Source organism: Bombus huntii, chromosome 13 (genome assembly GCF_024542735.1).
Source record: "Bombus huntii isolate Logan2020A chromosome 13, iyBomHunt1.1, whole genome shotgun sequence".
NCBI classification, from domain to species: domain Eukaryota; kingdom Metazoa; phylum Arthropoda; class Insecta; order Hymenoptera; family Apidae; genus Bombus; species Bombus huntii.
This window is the reverse complement of record NC_066250.1, coordinates 9,850,216-9,865,776: the sequence shown is the minus strand read 5'-3', so window position 1 is coordinate 9,865,776 and position 15,561 is coordinate 9,850,216. Positions and strand designations below refer to the sequence as shown.

General features: G+C 36.7%; 1 protein-coding gene across 7 annotated transcripts in view; it reads left to right on the top strand.

The window, feature by feature from the left end:
* LOC126872552 (uncharacterized) overlaps positions 1-15,561 on the top strand; it is a 433,925-nt gene that overhangs the window by 381,641 nt on the left and 36,723 nt on the right. The window contains exon 1 of one of the 7 annotated variants that reach the window (XR_007692052.1): positions 2,194-3,101. The exons of the other annotated variants lie outside the window; for them this stretch is intronic. The gene's annotated coding sequence lies outside the window, so the exon portion shown is untranslated. Of the gene's footprint in view, positions 1-2,193; positions 3,102-15,561 lie in introns of those variants that run through there. 7 annotated transcript variants of the gene reach the window in all.

Here is a 15,561-nt window from a genome sequence, read left to right as displayed (position 1 = left end):
AAGAAAGAGAAGAAAAAAGAAGCCATGAACTTTCATAAGCGGTTCGTGGGAGAGCCCCGTGAAGGAGCTTCAATTCATTAGCCTGATACCACACGACTGTCAGTGACTCCCTATGGCGAACGAGTAGTGATGGGATCTGAAACACTTCGAATTGCATCGAGTAAATTCGAATCGCCTCAAATGTTATTCGAAGCTTGATTCGAACACTTGAAAATTTTGATCAGGTTGGAAATCTTGAAAATCTTTAAAGATCTTAAGAGTTTAGGTAGGTTTTGAGAGCTTGATGAGTATTCGATATTTTACGAGTGTCTTGATTGCTTTTGTTTAAGCAGTGTCATTGACATAAAATAATAAAGAAAGTCTGGAGAGTTCGTGTTACGATAAAAAAGTTATGATAAAGGTTTCTAATCATGCTCGATGAATGATTCACATTTGTTGTGATACATTGGCTCACGAAAGTATTCGAATATAGACATTTTTATGTATATATGTACTTCATAAAACATTTAAAAATTTCATTAGTACCGTAACGATATACGATTATCGTGGTGATATCAATAAAATTTGAAATCAATCCAAAAATGTATATAGAAGTTACAAGATATTTATTGCAAACGTACACTTCGCAAGAATCTCCAAAGTATATGGATATTCAGCTAAATTAATAAGCCAGAATATACTGTATAGTGAGACCATCAAGTACATGTTTAAGACCTATCGATAGCACATGAATGCTGTATACCGACTTTTTTTAAAAGTCTTGCAATAAATATCTTGCATCTTCTATATAAATTTTCGAATTGATTTCAAATTTTATCAATACGATCACGATAGTCGCGTCTGATTACAATGTTAATGAAATTTCAAAAAGTCTCATATAATGCACATAATATATTCATAAAAATTTTCTGTAGCAAGGTGAAATACTCTTGTGAACCATTATACACATAATGCAGGCCCGAAGCGATTCGAAATGTTTCAGATTCGATCACTACGAACAAGCATCGCGTCGCCTTCATTCAGCATTATAGAAAGAGCGAAAAGAGACACACTGTGGGAAACGCGCCTTAAGGTCACCGCGAGAACGTGCTTCGGCCGCGTGGTTTACGGGTCTGCTTCGTATTAACCTCGTCCAAGTATTTAAATGGAAAGTTAAGGTAAACGCGCCAATTAAGGTCGCATTCGACGTTGTATCACGCGTCGGCATGGTCAAAGACTACCGGCTGGGATCCGTTTCTTCGTAGCCGTCTATCCAACAGAATGGATCGACTGGGTCCACGTAACGGAGTAGCTCGGTCGTTGTCGATCAACCGCGATCGAACGAATCGCTTCGAATGAATCTCTGCTGGGAGAATCGATTTCGCTGTAGCGGATCGACAGATCCACGCATGGAACACCTGGCGCTGAGAACGCGACCTGGTTAGATCGCTTTCAGGAAGTTGCATGTATGCCCGTTTCGTGTGAATCTTCTTATTGTAGAATTCTTAGCCTGAAATGCTATTTGATGTTTAACCCTAGGACACTCAAGGAAGGGTCAAAAAATGCCCGCGGATTTCGAAATATTATAGGTCAGTACAATTTAATAACGACCGTGATACAGTATATTGATGGGAAAAAGTGGGATGAGTTTCATAAAAGGAGAAAAGGGAACGAGAAGTTTTCGAGACTTCAAAGTTTCAATATCGTTGGTTGTTTCATTAGTTCCGTCGTGCTTTTAATTTTTGCACGAAACTATGATTGTTTGTTAGTTTGTTAGTTGCACATTTTCGTTATTGATAAACGATTCTTAATATGAAAATGCAATTTTTAATATAAATTTCAAGAAAATTGTGGAAATAATGGAAGTATGCCAATTGCAATTTCGAACGATGAATACATATACATGATACTGCATATGTCTTTTTGTAAAAATAAAGAATACGTTATATGTACGCGATATTGCATTCTTTCTGAATTTTATAAAGAAATGTAACAATGGCAACTGAAAATTATTAATTGAAGTATATCTATACCAAAGGTTGCTTCATCCCAACCAAGTTCAAAAAGTTTTGTATATACAACTTTCTTAAACTGATCAATGATCCTTATTATTTCTTAATGGAATTTTTGAAACGTGATGGGATACTGGTGAGGTGCGTTGATATTTTTCAAGCCAATATTATTCGACAGAGAAATTTTGATTCTTTGTTCGGTTTGTAACGTAGATAAGTAAACCGTAAATGGAAGTTATACTCTAATACTTGTTGGATACCTAGTATTTGAATTCAATATACATAGTATCTATTATTCTTTACGAAATTCACATTCTTATGGTCTTAGCGCTGACTGTCTTTTTTTATTTCTCAGTAGGATGTTTATATTTTTGAGATGTGGGTATTTCTCTAGTTGTCATCCAATGTAGTAACGTGTTCACCGCGTATCCGACTTTCATTTCTTACAATGCTGTACGTTAACAAATAATTTTCATACAATAACTGTCTTTATATTGTGCAACTTTACATACCTATGTGTTTAATATGAATTATTATAAAATAATAATTTCATTTTCATAATTTCGTGATTTTTAGTTCACGTGCCACATTCAAGTCGATATCATACATAACCGAAAAAAATGTGCCAACCCGAACGTGCATCGTACGTGGTGAACGTGTTAATGATCAATTAAAAGCTCAAAGAAGGAGGTTTGCCAAGAATATCTTAAGCAATCGGAAGCTATATACCCGCATGTGAGTTGTTCCGTTGAATTTAGAGCTTGTTCGATTTCCTCCGGTTCGAATAGCGCAACACTCGTTGCCTCATGGCTCTGTCAGCAACTCCTAAACAGAGACGGCCTCGAGAGATCGCGGTTCACAAACGCGAGGCGTTCCACGAAGCGACGTGCGTGGCCGCCGCCGCGCCGCGCCACGCCGGCACGCTGCGCGAACGTGTTAAGTGTTAATTCAGCTGAATCAATATACACTCCGTGGAATTTTGAATCAGATTCGCGCCACGCGCGCGTGGGCGCATCTCCGCAGGAAATAGCGCTACGAGCCAGCCTTGGACGAACAAACGAACCCGATCGGTGACAGAAGTAGACGCCCAGATGCCTCATCATCGATTTTGTATGTACGGCCGCTTAAAAATGACTGGACACTCGTTTATTTTTGACAAAACAAACATAGTTTTATAAGTTAGTATACAGGACTATCAATCTTACAAATTAGAATACAGAAATATTACAATTAATATACAGGAACACAAGTTAGTATAAGAGAATTAACATGTCCAAGTGTTGTTATTTAAGGAATTCATTTCCGATTATTTCATTTCGTGTGATTCAAATCGGAATTTTTATTTATGGGTGGATACATGATAGCGTAAGATTGCGAATGGGATGGAGTGCGTGGATAAAGCGGAAACATGAGACAGGAAGTGTGTTTGGAACATGTACATGCACATAGTATGCATATATGTATTGAAACAAGATTCAGAAAATTTTAGAAATTACTCATGTTTCGTTATGTTAGGATTAATATAGTACGGTTTAGGTATATTGTAAGATAAGTTCGATCTTTTGGTTCGTATCAGTGATTAAAATACGATGTTTGTTGGAATATAGATCATTATACTTAGAGGAACAGTAATAGTATAATTATACTCTGATGCTTGATTTGTTTTATTGAAAGAATTTGATAGTTTATTTCAATTACCACTTATTTCAATTTACAAACTATCACCCAATTAAATATCCATCGATTAGAACGTATGATTTTATGAGATCTAAAAAACTTGAAATATTTTATCCTTTTTGTTAAAATATTTATTGTTTTTATATGTCACAATTATTTGTCATCCAATCAAAGTCAGTTCATTGATACTTGATTATCGTACAGTGTGTATCGTGTATTCCATTTCTCTATATATTTTGCAATATTTTATAGTATATCAAATACACTTTTACATTGAAATAGTGGGTGTGTTTTGATACGTAATAAAACCAAGTCATACTGTTAATTGCAGAAAGATTTCCAATACTTTGTTCCTTAATAGTTAACCCATTACATCCAATTCAATGATCCAACGATTCTTCAACCTCGATTCCACCGAAATCTCGATCAAATGGAAGATCGAACCGCAGCTGATATTAGACAAAGATCGATGGCGAATCGATCAATCGAAATCCCTGTTACCCTAGCGTTGCTGGAACGCTTTGGCGCGCGATAACAGTTATCAACGAATCGCACAAACACTCGTAGCACTGGCTATCGGTGGCTTTATCTGGTGTGTGGCACACGTGACGGTGCAAAAACAAGAGCGCCTTTCGTTATCTGTGCGGCGCGTCGCGTCACCGTTTAAAAAATGTCCCCATATATTTCACAATCAATGGACGGCTGGCGCTGCCGCGAGCGGGACCCGTTTCTAATTTATCCCCGACCGGTCAAATTACAATTCCAACCGGGGGAATAAACTCGTCTCTCTGGCCGTGTCTCACGCCCAACTTATATATACATACATACAGCCTTACTTCTCGAGAGACACAGGCGTTTGACCAACTTCTTTTTTCGACACAGTTCCTCTCTCTTTCTCTGGTCGCGTAAAGAGAACGCATAACGATCGTGACGCAAAATAAATGATTTCGTATTAACAATCGGCATTGAATGGCTCGGGCTGGGCTCGTAAATCAGACGCATTTGTTAGCGGCCGCGCTTCGGCAGCGACGTTGAAAAATGCCCACCGGGCCCAATCGGCCGGCAATATTTCAATATTAGTTTAGCCATTGTGCTCGGCTCAGAGAGCTGGCCCACGGCTTGGTCAAACCTCTCGCTTCTCTCGTCGTCGCCCCCATACACACGCCATATAACTGGTTCACTCGCGAGATTACGGTCAATATTTTCGCGACCGCGACGAGAGTCAACGTTCCACTACGTGACGTAACGAAAATATTTGCCCGGCTTCCTGCTCTACCGCGATAAAAAGCCTTTCCTCGACACCCTGTCGTTTTCGAATTTATGGCCGATCGATCGATCCTCCAGAGTGTCGAGCATGCGCGCCCGAGAGGGTGCTACCGATACGAGGGGAAGAGATTGTTTGCCTCGGCGAGGGTTTGTTGTGCAGTCTACATGGAGATTTATATAGGAATTTTTGAACCATGTGGGTTCCTTCTGGTCGGTTGAGAGAGTTTATAGTAAACCTGGTATGATTTTTGAATATTTTATTACGCTGATATATATATTTATTCCAGTTATAGATTATAATAATAGTAATAATAATAACGATGTAATATAATGTTAGTTACTGCTGGACGATTCTTTTACAACTGATTTTTAATAGTCCACGATCAACGCTACGAGTCAGTTGTCGAAGTCCATGAAATTCTAATTGTAATATTTTTTTTATTTCTTCATTTCGCTCTTCGTTCTGTAAATCTCATCTTGCAATGAATAAAGTTGTAGGAGTATATCCCTGTTTACAAATATTAAAATACTTACAAAGAGTGAAGAATAATTAGAAAGCTATTTAAGAATTATTGCCTGATTCGAGACCTAGTAAAGATACATAGAGAAATTGTTAAAATAAATAAGGAATTCATACATTCGACATTACCGTAAAAATCTGATCTTCGTATTACATATAACATTCAATTTTTTTCCCATTTCCATATATCACGTATTAACAAATTCTGGCAGTAGTTATTAATTTTTCTGCTATATGTGTTCTTAATTAACCCCAAATCTCGATTTAAATTTTGCATCTGTTTCATAGAAAACCTTTTCAGTGAAATTTTTAGATCAAGGGATTGTGGGGATCAAGACATATGATTCTTAATATATCATGCTTTTCTTGTAACACTCATAGAAATAGTTATAAGAAATCTGTGTATCGTTATCTTGCATAATTGCAAAATCATGGTCTATTAATAATAGTTATCTTGATAATTTATATCAATTGTCACTTTTTATATGATACCAAGTGTTCTAATATTAATGAACAAGGATGTTTTTACTTCTAGAGAATCGAGTAAACGTGTACTTATACAATTAATGTAAGATATTAATAAATAGTGGAATCGATCACTTTGACTTCTCAGATGTTGGTATTGTATAATAATTCACTAATTGCAAGTTAAATGTTTGAAACTGTTTCAGTAAAGGCACAGTTTCATTCTGAAGAAACTTAAGAGAAAAATTTCACTTTGCGATTGCCCGTGAATGAATAACAATCGTTAAGCCAAACGTGTCCAAACAAAAATATCGAATAACGAGCAAGAAAGATCCAACTGTTTAAAGATTAAACCGTATCTCGGAATCACATCGCGTCACTGAAATTTCCCTTATTGTAGGTGCCCCGCTGCATTTCAACTTTCGCCCTCGATATCGAACACCGAAACGCAAGTGACTCGACTCAAACAAGAAATCAACGAGACAGAGCACAAAGTACCGCGGCCTGATCTCAATAAGATCACGTCCCATGATCGAGAATCGACAGTGGTGAACTAAATACGCGTCGGGGACGCAGGGGCGATCTTATTTCGACAGGGACTCATCTCGAAAGAAATGGGCGAACGGATGTACACCTGTACGACAAAAACGGTGCTTGATTTTTCGGCGTTCTCGTACCCCATATATGTAACACGTAATTGGTCATATTTTTAACATTCCGATAGAGAAACGCGTTCCGTTCACGCATACCACTCGTCGTGTCTTTCTTTCCTTGTCTTTTGTTTCTCACATACCACGCACACACATGCACAAAGGCTTGGATTGAATCACGTTTCGACGACTTTTTTGTAGACCGGTTCGACGACCGGTTCCCGCCAAAATTGGATTCAAATCGGGCATTAAATCGGGCGCAAAGTTTGTAACTCTCTGTGACGCACGCTGTTCATCCTTTTGTCTCCAAGGAGCTGCGAGACCTCCACGTAGATGTACGTTCGTTCCCCTACGTCTTGTTCCATCTCTGTTTGGCGATGAAAATGCTCGTTAAAGGATACCACTGGCTGATGGACGTGCGTAGTCAGTGATGGATGAACCGAGGCTTCGAGCCGATTGCTTCGAATTAACGCGATCCGTGACGAGTGGTCGGTGCGATTCCTGCTTTGCTGCTTTGCGAAACTTTATCTGACCGGGGAGAGCAGAAAGCTTGTGAGGGATTTTACACAGAAAAATAGGGAAATTGTGCGTGCTTGAAGGGTTAAGCCTTTCCCTTTCAACCGACATAACTCGGTAGAAAGAAACTACACGAAAAGGTTTCATTGCGAGTAAACTCGGATAGATAGCAATTTTTCACTCATCATTTTCTATGTAATCTTCTAAGTATCTCGGAGTAATAATTACGATATAATCGACGATATAATAATTTCTTACGTAATAACAATTATACCAAGATATTTGATGAGTCTCATTGTCCACGAAAGGTCAATAAAAAGAATCGATCCTTTTAACAAACATTTTCCGCTATGAACAGACAAGGCGAAGGATTAAAGTTTGCCCGGATCTATAGGATCGAGAGGATCGGTCGATCGAGAGTAGTTGAGGACGAAAAAGCGTGGCCCGCGCGTAGCACGCTCGATTACGAAAGCGGACAGACCGCACGGCGGCCTATACGAGATTCCGCTCACGCGTGTCGCATGAAATTATGCATCTCGCATTTTTTCCCCCGGTCGGTTGACAATGCGACCGTGGCGCTCGTCCCCGGATGCCATTTGTGGAAAAGCCACGCAATTATCCGCCGGCAAATCTGAGCGGCAGCTGTGTACTCCAAGTTTGGTCTCTTCCTCTTTCTCGCTCCCACTTTCCGCCTGGGTCGACCGTGGTCCCGTTCACCTCTTTTCAAGTTCCTTTCTTCTCTCGTCGTCACACTCTGCCGACTTTACTCTATTCTCCGCTCGTGCTCGCTCGCGACATACTCGCGTGCGGTCTCTCACGGCGATCCTCGTCTCATTCGAACCGCCTGATGTCTTCATTGGATGGCTAGCTCACCTTGAATAGGGAGGTGTATGCGAACTGACCAAGGACGCGAAAACAGCGTCAGCTGCTAATCAATGATGTATTTCGGATTTCGAGATAACGGATGATTACGACATCCTGTAGGCGCCACTCGAGCGATGCAGTTTGATTCAGGATAGTCCGAGATAGAGAGCGTGTTGTTGGTCCCTGGGATCTTTGGATGTTTAAGAAGCATTTCGAAGCTGATAAACAGATTTTTATGGATTTATTTGAAATTTAAATATTACAAAATAATTACAAAAATATTTAAATATGAAATTAGAAAAATATACAAAATGCATGTAACATGCGAAGACATGAAAACCACTCAAAGTGAAGTACTTGCCACAATATCGAATGGATGAAATAAATCTTTACATAGATAACATTTATCCACCTATGTTAATAAAAATATGAAATTGCATAAAACTCCACAATCTACTGATAAAGCTCGTACGTTGTCCCTAATATTTTATATTCTGCACATTATTATTTATAAATGAAATCTTAATCAATCAGAATCAAATGATGATTTTTCGGCATATATATATCGTTAAGAAATCACACTTTTTGACGTTTTCCTTGACGATGTTCGTATTCAACTGTTTAACAACATCCACGTTAGATTGTATATGAAAGAATAATAGGGATATTGAGAGCAAGTGAAAGAACGTCGATGAAATTGTTTCTTGATTCCGGAAAGTTCTTTTAAGAATTCTATTGATTTAACCCTATTGATTTAATAGGTTGTGAGTTTGGAAAAAACACAGAAAAATGAAAATTCCATTGACTTAAATTTGTAATTCTATCGATTTTATAGAAGAACATAGATTAACAAAATGTTTGGTATTTTGTGTATTGTAATAATCGACTGATCAGAGATTTGATGAAACGATGATTTACTTCGATTAAAGAAAAGAAATATATTTCTCGCACTTCATAATAGGAGGATTGTACCACAGTTTGATGATCGATCATTTAAGAAAAAAAAACTTCCACTGTTTGTCGTGACGCGTAGCGTGCAAAATTTCTTGGCAAATACCGAACAGATAGCCGATCTCGTCACGAGGTCGTCGTAACAAAGCGTGTATCATTTTTATTAGCATCGTTCCTTGCCATTAGTTTCTTACAAACATCAGTTTTTTCCATCGAGTTTAAAGAGATTGCATATATCAGCTTTATCACATTTAGCATATCGTTCAATGCAAACGAGCATATTTTTTTAATTTCTTGAATATCGTCGCAAGAAGGAGCGATAAGATCCCTAAATAAATGAAACCGAATAAAGCCAAACTAAATTGAGAAAATTACTCACAATACCAGAGATGGATTATAACTATTTGAAAAATTGACATTTAATTTCAAACAAATTCGATTCTCGCACATCTATGTGAATTGTTCTATACAAAAGATTCGCCTCCTTTAAACAATAATCAACAATGTCTTTAAACAATAAGAAAACAGTATAATACATACAATAACTCATAAAGCAATAGTAAATAGCATGAAAGAGTTCAAAATTATCAAACGAAAATTTAATTTATGCCGTCCTTACACCGACGACTAATCTTCAAACCATCAAACATAGGAGAACATGAAGTTGTTCGCTTATACGACGATCTCAGACTACAATGTTGACCGGAGTCGTCCCACGTCGAACACAATAGACGACATCAGGCATCGCGACTACATTGCAACAATAAAAAAAGAAAAAATATAAAAAAAAATCAAAATGACGAAGAGGGAGGAAAAAGGACGAAAGGAAGAAAGGAAGGAAGAAAGAACCGTAGCTCATTTCGCGCTGGACAGGCCGACGACGCCCAGTCTGGGTCGAGTTATTTCAGACGAGCCGCGTTCCGCGTGCTCTGTGCCTTCGCAACCGTACATTTAGCTTTGAACGTGGACAGCTAGACAGGTACAGAGAGAACAAGCGGACCGGTTTAATATAGATATACTGCTTAATTAGCAGTTGCGCGACTCGCTTCGCTTTTTTGCGGATTTACGACGCCGGGCACATTCGGTCCGGTTCCACGGTGTTCTATTAGTCCTGAGGGATGTAGTTCACCCGGTTGTTAATTATCCAAGAACACGCGAATGTATGTAGGCTGTAATCGAATTAACGCCGATGGAGGAACGTTGATAACCTGGCCGAGGTGAATTGCTATGTCTTGTGCGACTTTAGAGGATTGAATATTACAAGGGACGAGGTGCCTTCAGTTTCAGTGATTACGTATCGTGGTATCGTTGCTGAGTTTGTGGTACTTGATTTCTGATTTATTGCTGTAATAAGGTGCTTTGAATCTACTCTTCCTTTGATATTATCTCATTGCAGAACTTCCTAACTGCTATTCTTCGTAATATCATTTTTAGAAGTGTAATTTAGAAGTTAATTCTTCTAATGATTACAAGTTGAGTTAAATGATCGTGAGCCAAGTTTATGCGTTGTATGTTTTATTTCGAGTCCATACAGGGTTCTACGTTTTATTCGAAAAGTAATATGTTTTAAATGCACGATACATTGTACCAAATTATCTAAGTTCTAATCGTGAAGTTATGCAATTCTATATGGAATTTTTCACATTATTAAATATCATACTGGATATCACCATGCATAATTATTCGTAAAACGTGTTTGAAGCAGCATGATAAAAGCTTCCACAATGTTGTGTAAATCAATTACGAAAGACTACTTATGATCATACATGAACTTCAAGCTCATAGTTACTTATAGAAGTTCTTCTTCTGTTTAAGATGTTTAAAGAATCTTTTAAAAGTAAAACTAATTAATTGCTGAATTATAACGAGTAGATTCGTGTATTTCATGACCCCAGGAGCAATTTATCAATGAACAGATGCTTGGTTAAAGATATCATGATAGATAAACTCATGAAAGTAAAAAATTCATAACATCGTATTGAATTATAAAGAATAACCTCGTTCGTATCTCTACATTAAGCGAATTTATTAAATTATATATTTTGTTTAACTTCTAAATTTTTATATTTATTACATATATGTATAATATTTATCTCGCGCGTTTTCTTACATGATTTCCTATTTATACGCGTTTTTTTTTTGTTTTATCATTCACGTATAAAGCACAGTTTTGGTTTTGAACATATTTACTTAAGAATTCGCCTAATACACGCATATGATGAACTTTAAAATTTATTTTTCTTGAAAACGAAGCGTTTCGTGAGAATATTTTATTCTACGTTTTCAACTTATTTTCATCTGTAGAATAACCTTCTATCGATTATTTAGAATACCGACTGCTTTCCAGTGCGAAGTTAACCATATTCAAATGTATTTGATAAATTTGCAAACTTAATTTTCTCGAAGATCAAGCGCAACATGAAAAAATTCTATTCTATATTTTCTTATTATCACGTTATTCGGCCTTGTATATTTTGCTTAAGCTTTAATCGCGAGAAGTTTCGCATCCTGTCGCATCGCAGGTTCGGAAGGCATCTCGCGACACACGGCTCGATAAATTGAAATCCTTATCGTGGTTCCAAGGCGGAAGGTACGGGAACGAGTCGTAGCTAACAAGATCAAAAGTTGGGGGTGGGTCGTCCGGGACAGACGTGGGACGTGGTGCGTCGGTGCGCCATCCGCGTGGGATCACCGTAGTGTGCGTGCAGATCGCCCAGGTCCAGGTCGTTACCCAGATACCAAGACGTCGTGTGCGTCCACTACCACCGACGCCGCCGTCGTGACGCGTCCTATAACGACGTAACGTGTGGGAGTCTCTCTGGCTCTTTTGCCTCGGCTTCTATCTCGCGGCTCCGTATTTCTCGTTATTCCATTTTCTCGGGACTGTCTCCTAGTCCCTTTTACGCAAAACGTCGCTCGGGCGATACCTTTCTGCGTTGTTCCTTGGAAAGTTTAATACAATGATAAACCAAACTGTGAAAATTAAAAGATCATACGAAATTTTTGAAAATATGTTAATGCAGAAATTTGAAATTTTTTAATCATTTTATTGGAATGAAATATTTGTATCTACTCGTATTCATATTCAATTAACATTTATAGTATCGCTGGTTTATCAGAATTATTTCTTGAATTTGTATGTTTTGTAGAATACCAGAAGAATAAAATAGAATGTGTCTTTCGGACAGAAAAGTATTATAGCTTCAAAGATACAAATCCACTTTTCTTTCGCGTATTTTAAAGTATTTACACCCCTGTTCATAGGTATTAGGATTGGGACTCTTGTTACACTTCCAAGTTGTTAGAGAAATAAGTAATCAATTAGAACTTAGAATCAGTTAGAATCTGTACAAGATGACGATTCAAGACATGACGAAATATTACGAAATTATTTGAAAGAATTTAAAGAGATATGAATTTAAACATTGATAGAATTTAAACTGAATTAAATAGCGCAAAGTCTAAATCTGATTTCTTGAATTGTTTTTCAACAACATACGTCCAAATAACGACATATAAAACATAAAATCGGTGTCAGATACAAATCAAATCAAAAGCCCTAATCCCATTCTATGAATATCAAAACTGATTAAAACGGTGATAGAAGGATACAATGGATTTAAATGAAGAAAACATCTAATCTTATAATATAATTCGTAAGATATTTATTACGATGTTGAATATATGATTTCTCTACAGCCTAAGATTTCAAATAAGGTTTAACAACTTTTCAGTAGTTTATCAGGTTTACCTTTTTCTATAACAAATCTAATACTTATAAACAAAGGTGTATAAATGTAAATAATAAAAATTGGATAATTTAACTTCCAAGTTACGCCATATTGTAAACATACGAAATAGGTATTCTTCATTCAGGTTACTTTTAAGTAGATGAAGATCGTGTTAGATCAGACGCGATCGAAGAAACAAAATCAACCTTCCTCCTCACAACGCTCTTTCTTAACTTTCTAATTTATTCTCGTCGCTGCATTCTCCACTCGTCTTCTGCATTTATAATTTCAATTTTTCGTGTTCTTGTTCGACCTCGATCCGCTTTACACCTTTTCGCTTTACCTCGTTTCTTTTTGCGTATCTCGCCGCGACACGAACACGAAACGCAGCTCTTGTCGACATCGACGCGCCATCACCCAGCTCGATAAATTTAGACGGTCGATGTCGAGAGCTGGACTGTCGTTCGACAGAACGAAGCTTAATGATCGAAAATTTAACTCGGTATCAACAACGCAGTTCCGATCGCGCATCTTCGATGATCACGCATGATTTACGGAAATACGCGTTTTTATTTCCATTTTTAATCACGTGTTGTGTTTGCAGAATATCCATGTGATAATCAAAGCTTTTAAGAAGGAATTGAAACATTTTTATCTTGACAAATTTTTCTTTTATTAGTTAATGAGTAGTAATTTTCGTATGTTTTTTATACATTTTTTGATTAGGGGAAACGAATTATTTCATCATTCTGGTTGATCATAACATAATAATTTCTATATGTAGAGGTCTCTTATCTTTTTACGCATAATGTAAATTATATTATGTCTATATTTGCGAGGACTAAAACTGGCCTGTACAGGTTTCCGTTTAAGTCACGATCTAGTTAAGGGATTAATTTAAAAAAATAAAAATATTTTATATAAATATATATAGATAAATATAGGTATAGATACATATATAATTTATTGATTAAATACAAACCCTTTGTTGTATTTATAAATTATTATTTCTGTAATTATACTTCGTATGACGAAGCAGATATTTAATCAACTGTTAAAAATAAAAATAGTACAAAATAATTATACTGTACTCTATAAAAATACGCAGACATTTAATAAAATAAAATACCAATATAATGAAAGCTTTCAATAAAGTTTTATGTATTTTTTGAAACTCGGAAGAAGAAGAATTTTTAGAAGATCGAGATGTATCAAATTATTAAATACTTCTTTAGTATATTTTTAGTTCTACCACTTACATCTATTATTAACCCTTTAAACTGGTTTATTTTATATATATTTTGGAATTCTTATCAATATGTACATCCATTGCATTATACAATAGTTGATCGAGTTTAATATTTGACATTTTTTTCAATAAGAATTAAAGCCTTTCCCAAGAATCTTAGGGGTAAATTCTCACTTATCAAAATTTCATTACGAAAGATTAATTATTTGGATAAGGCACAATTCAGTACGAGTTCCTCGATTATCCACAAACAAACTCTTAAACGAATAACATACAATACAAATCCCAAATTTTCTAAATTTCGTAATTATTCGCGTTTAACGAAAGCATCTTACTTCAAGGTGTTAATTCGTACAAGTTCTAAACCTACGAATACAAGTTTCTTAATTATCCATTAATAAACATTTAGACGAATAACCGTAAAATTTTTTAATTTCTATCTTTCCTTCTTTAAATCTCATAATCATGCGTCTTGATCAAAAGTCTCTATCTAGTTTCTAGATACTAGTTCGTACAAGCGTCAAGCATACTGTAAGTACTTCATGCTCCTTCCATACAAGATAAACCATCGAATGAAATATTTATAGTACTAGCGCCTCATCTCTCCCCTTCCTTTCTAGAAACTGCAGCTTCACGGCAACGTGCGCGCGTTGTATCTCAAGATCTTGATCTTACGTTTGCTAAACTCCTACAACGGTTGCCGCGATGAAATACGACGCAGTCGGCCAGGGAAGCTTTAGTTATAACGGCCTGGACAAATTACGACTGGCGCGTGACTAAAATGGTCACGCCGGACGAATTGTCGATCGTTAACACCTCCGTGCCAGCGAGCGCGCCGGCATTATTTGCATGAGGTTGGTTCATGCTGCATGAAAAAATAAACGCTGGGAAAAATCAAAGAGAAAACGCCGTTTGTCGCACCTTCTTTAGGTACCAATCGATGCACTGGCGAAATTTGCGAATTTTTTAATATCAGTGTGTAAAACTTTCACTTTTCACTAAACTCATAAAGTTTGTTTCGAAATCGATGGCTCGCGAATAAAAGTCAGAAAGGAGCAGAATCGATGGAAAAGATTCTATGTATTGCGGATTTTTGTGCAATTATGTAAAACTTGGACAGAATATACATAATCTATAGAAATATATATACGAAATATCCAAAGTAGTATATCCATTATAATTTTTAACAAGTAAAACGAATCTCTACTTCAGTTCTATTTCTTGAGTCGTGTTGGTAAAAATATAAGACATAAAAATTCGTAGTCTAGTTGTAACAGTTAAGTTTCGTGTATCAAAGTTTCCGATGATATATACAAGTTTTAAAATTTGTATTATACATCGTTAAAAAAATAACATCCCTTTTTAATAATTCTGGAACGAAAATGTGCTCTGATATTTATTTATTATCATGACACACGACAGCAACTCCCCTCGTCTAAACTTACAAAAGCTTCTCTCAACTCCACCAATGTATGACAAATCCAAAACCAAGGTTACAAGAACCTCGTTCTCTCTGAAACCAAGGTTACAAGCCCTCTTAAACCAAGATTACAAGTCACCTCATCCCAAAATACCTCTGATCCTCTATAAAAGCCCACCCAGTTCACTTTCAATTTTATCATAATTTTAAACGCTCAGGTACGGCATCTGCCAAAAAATGTCAGCACCGAGCTCGAAAAAT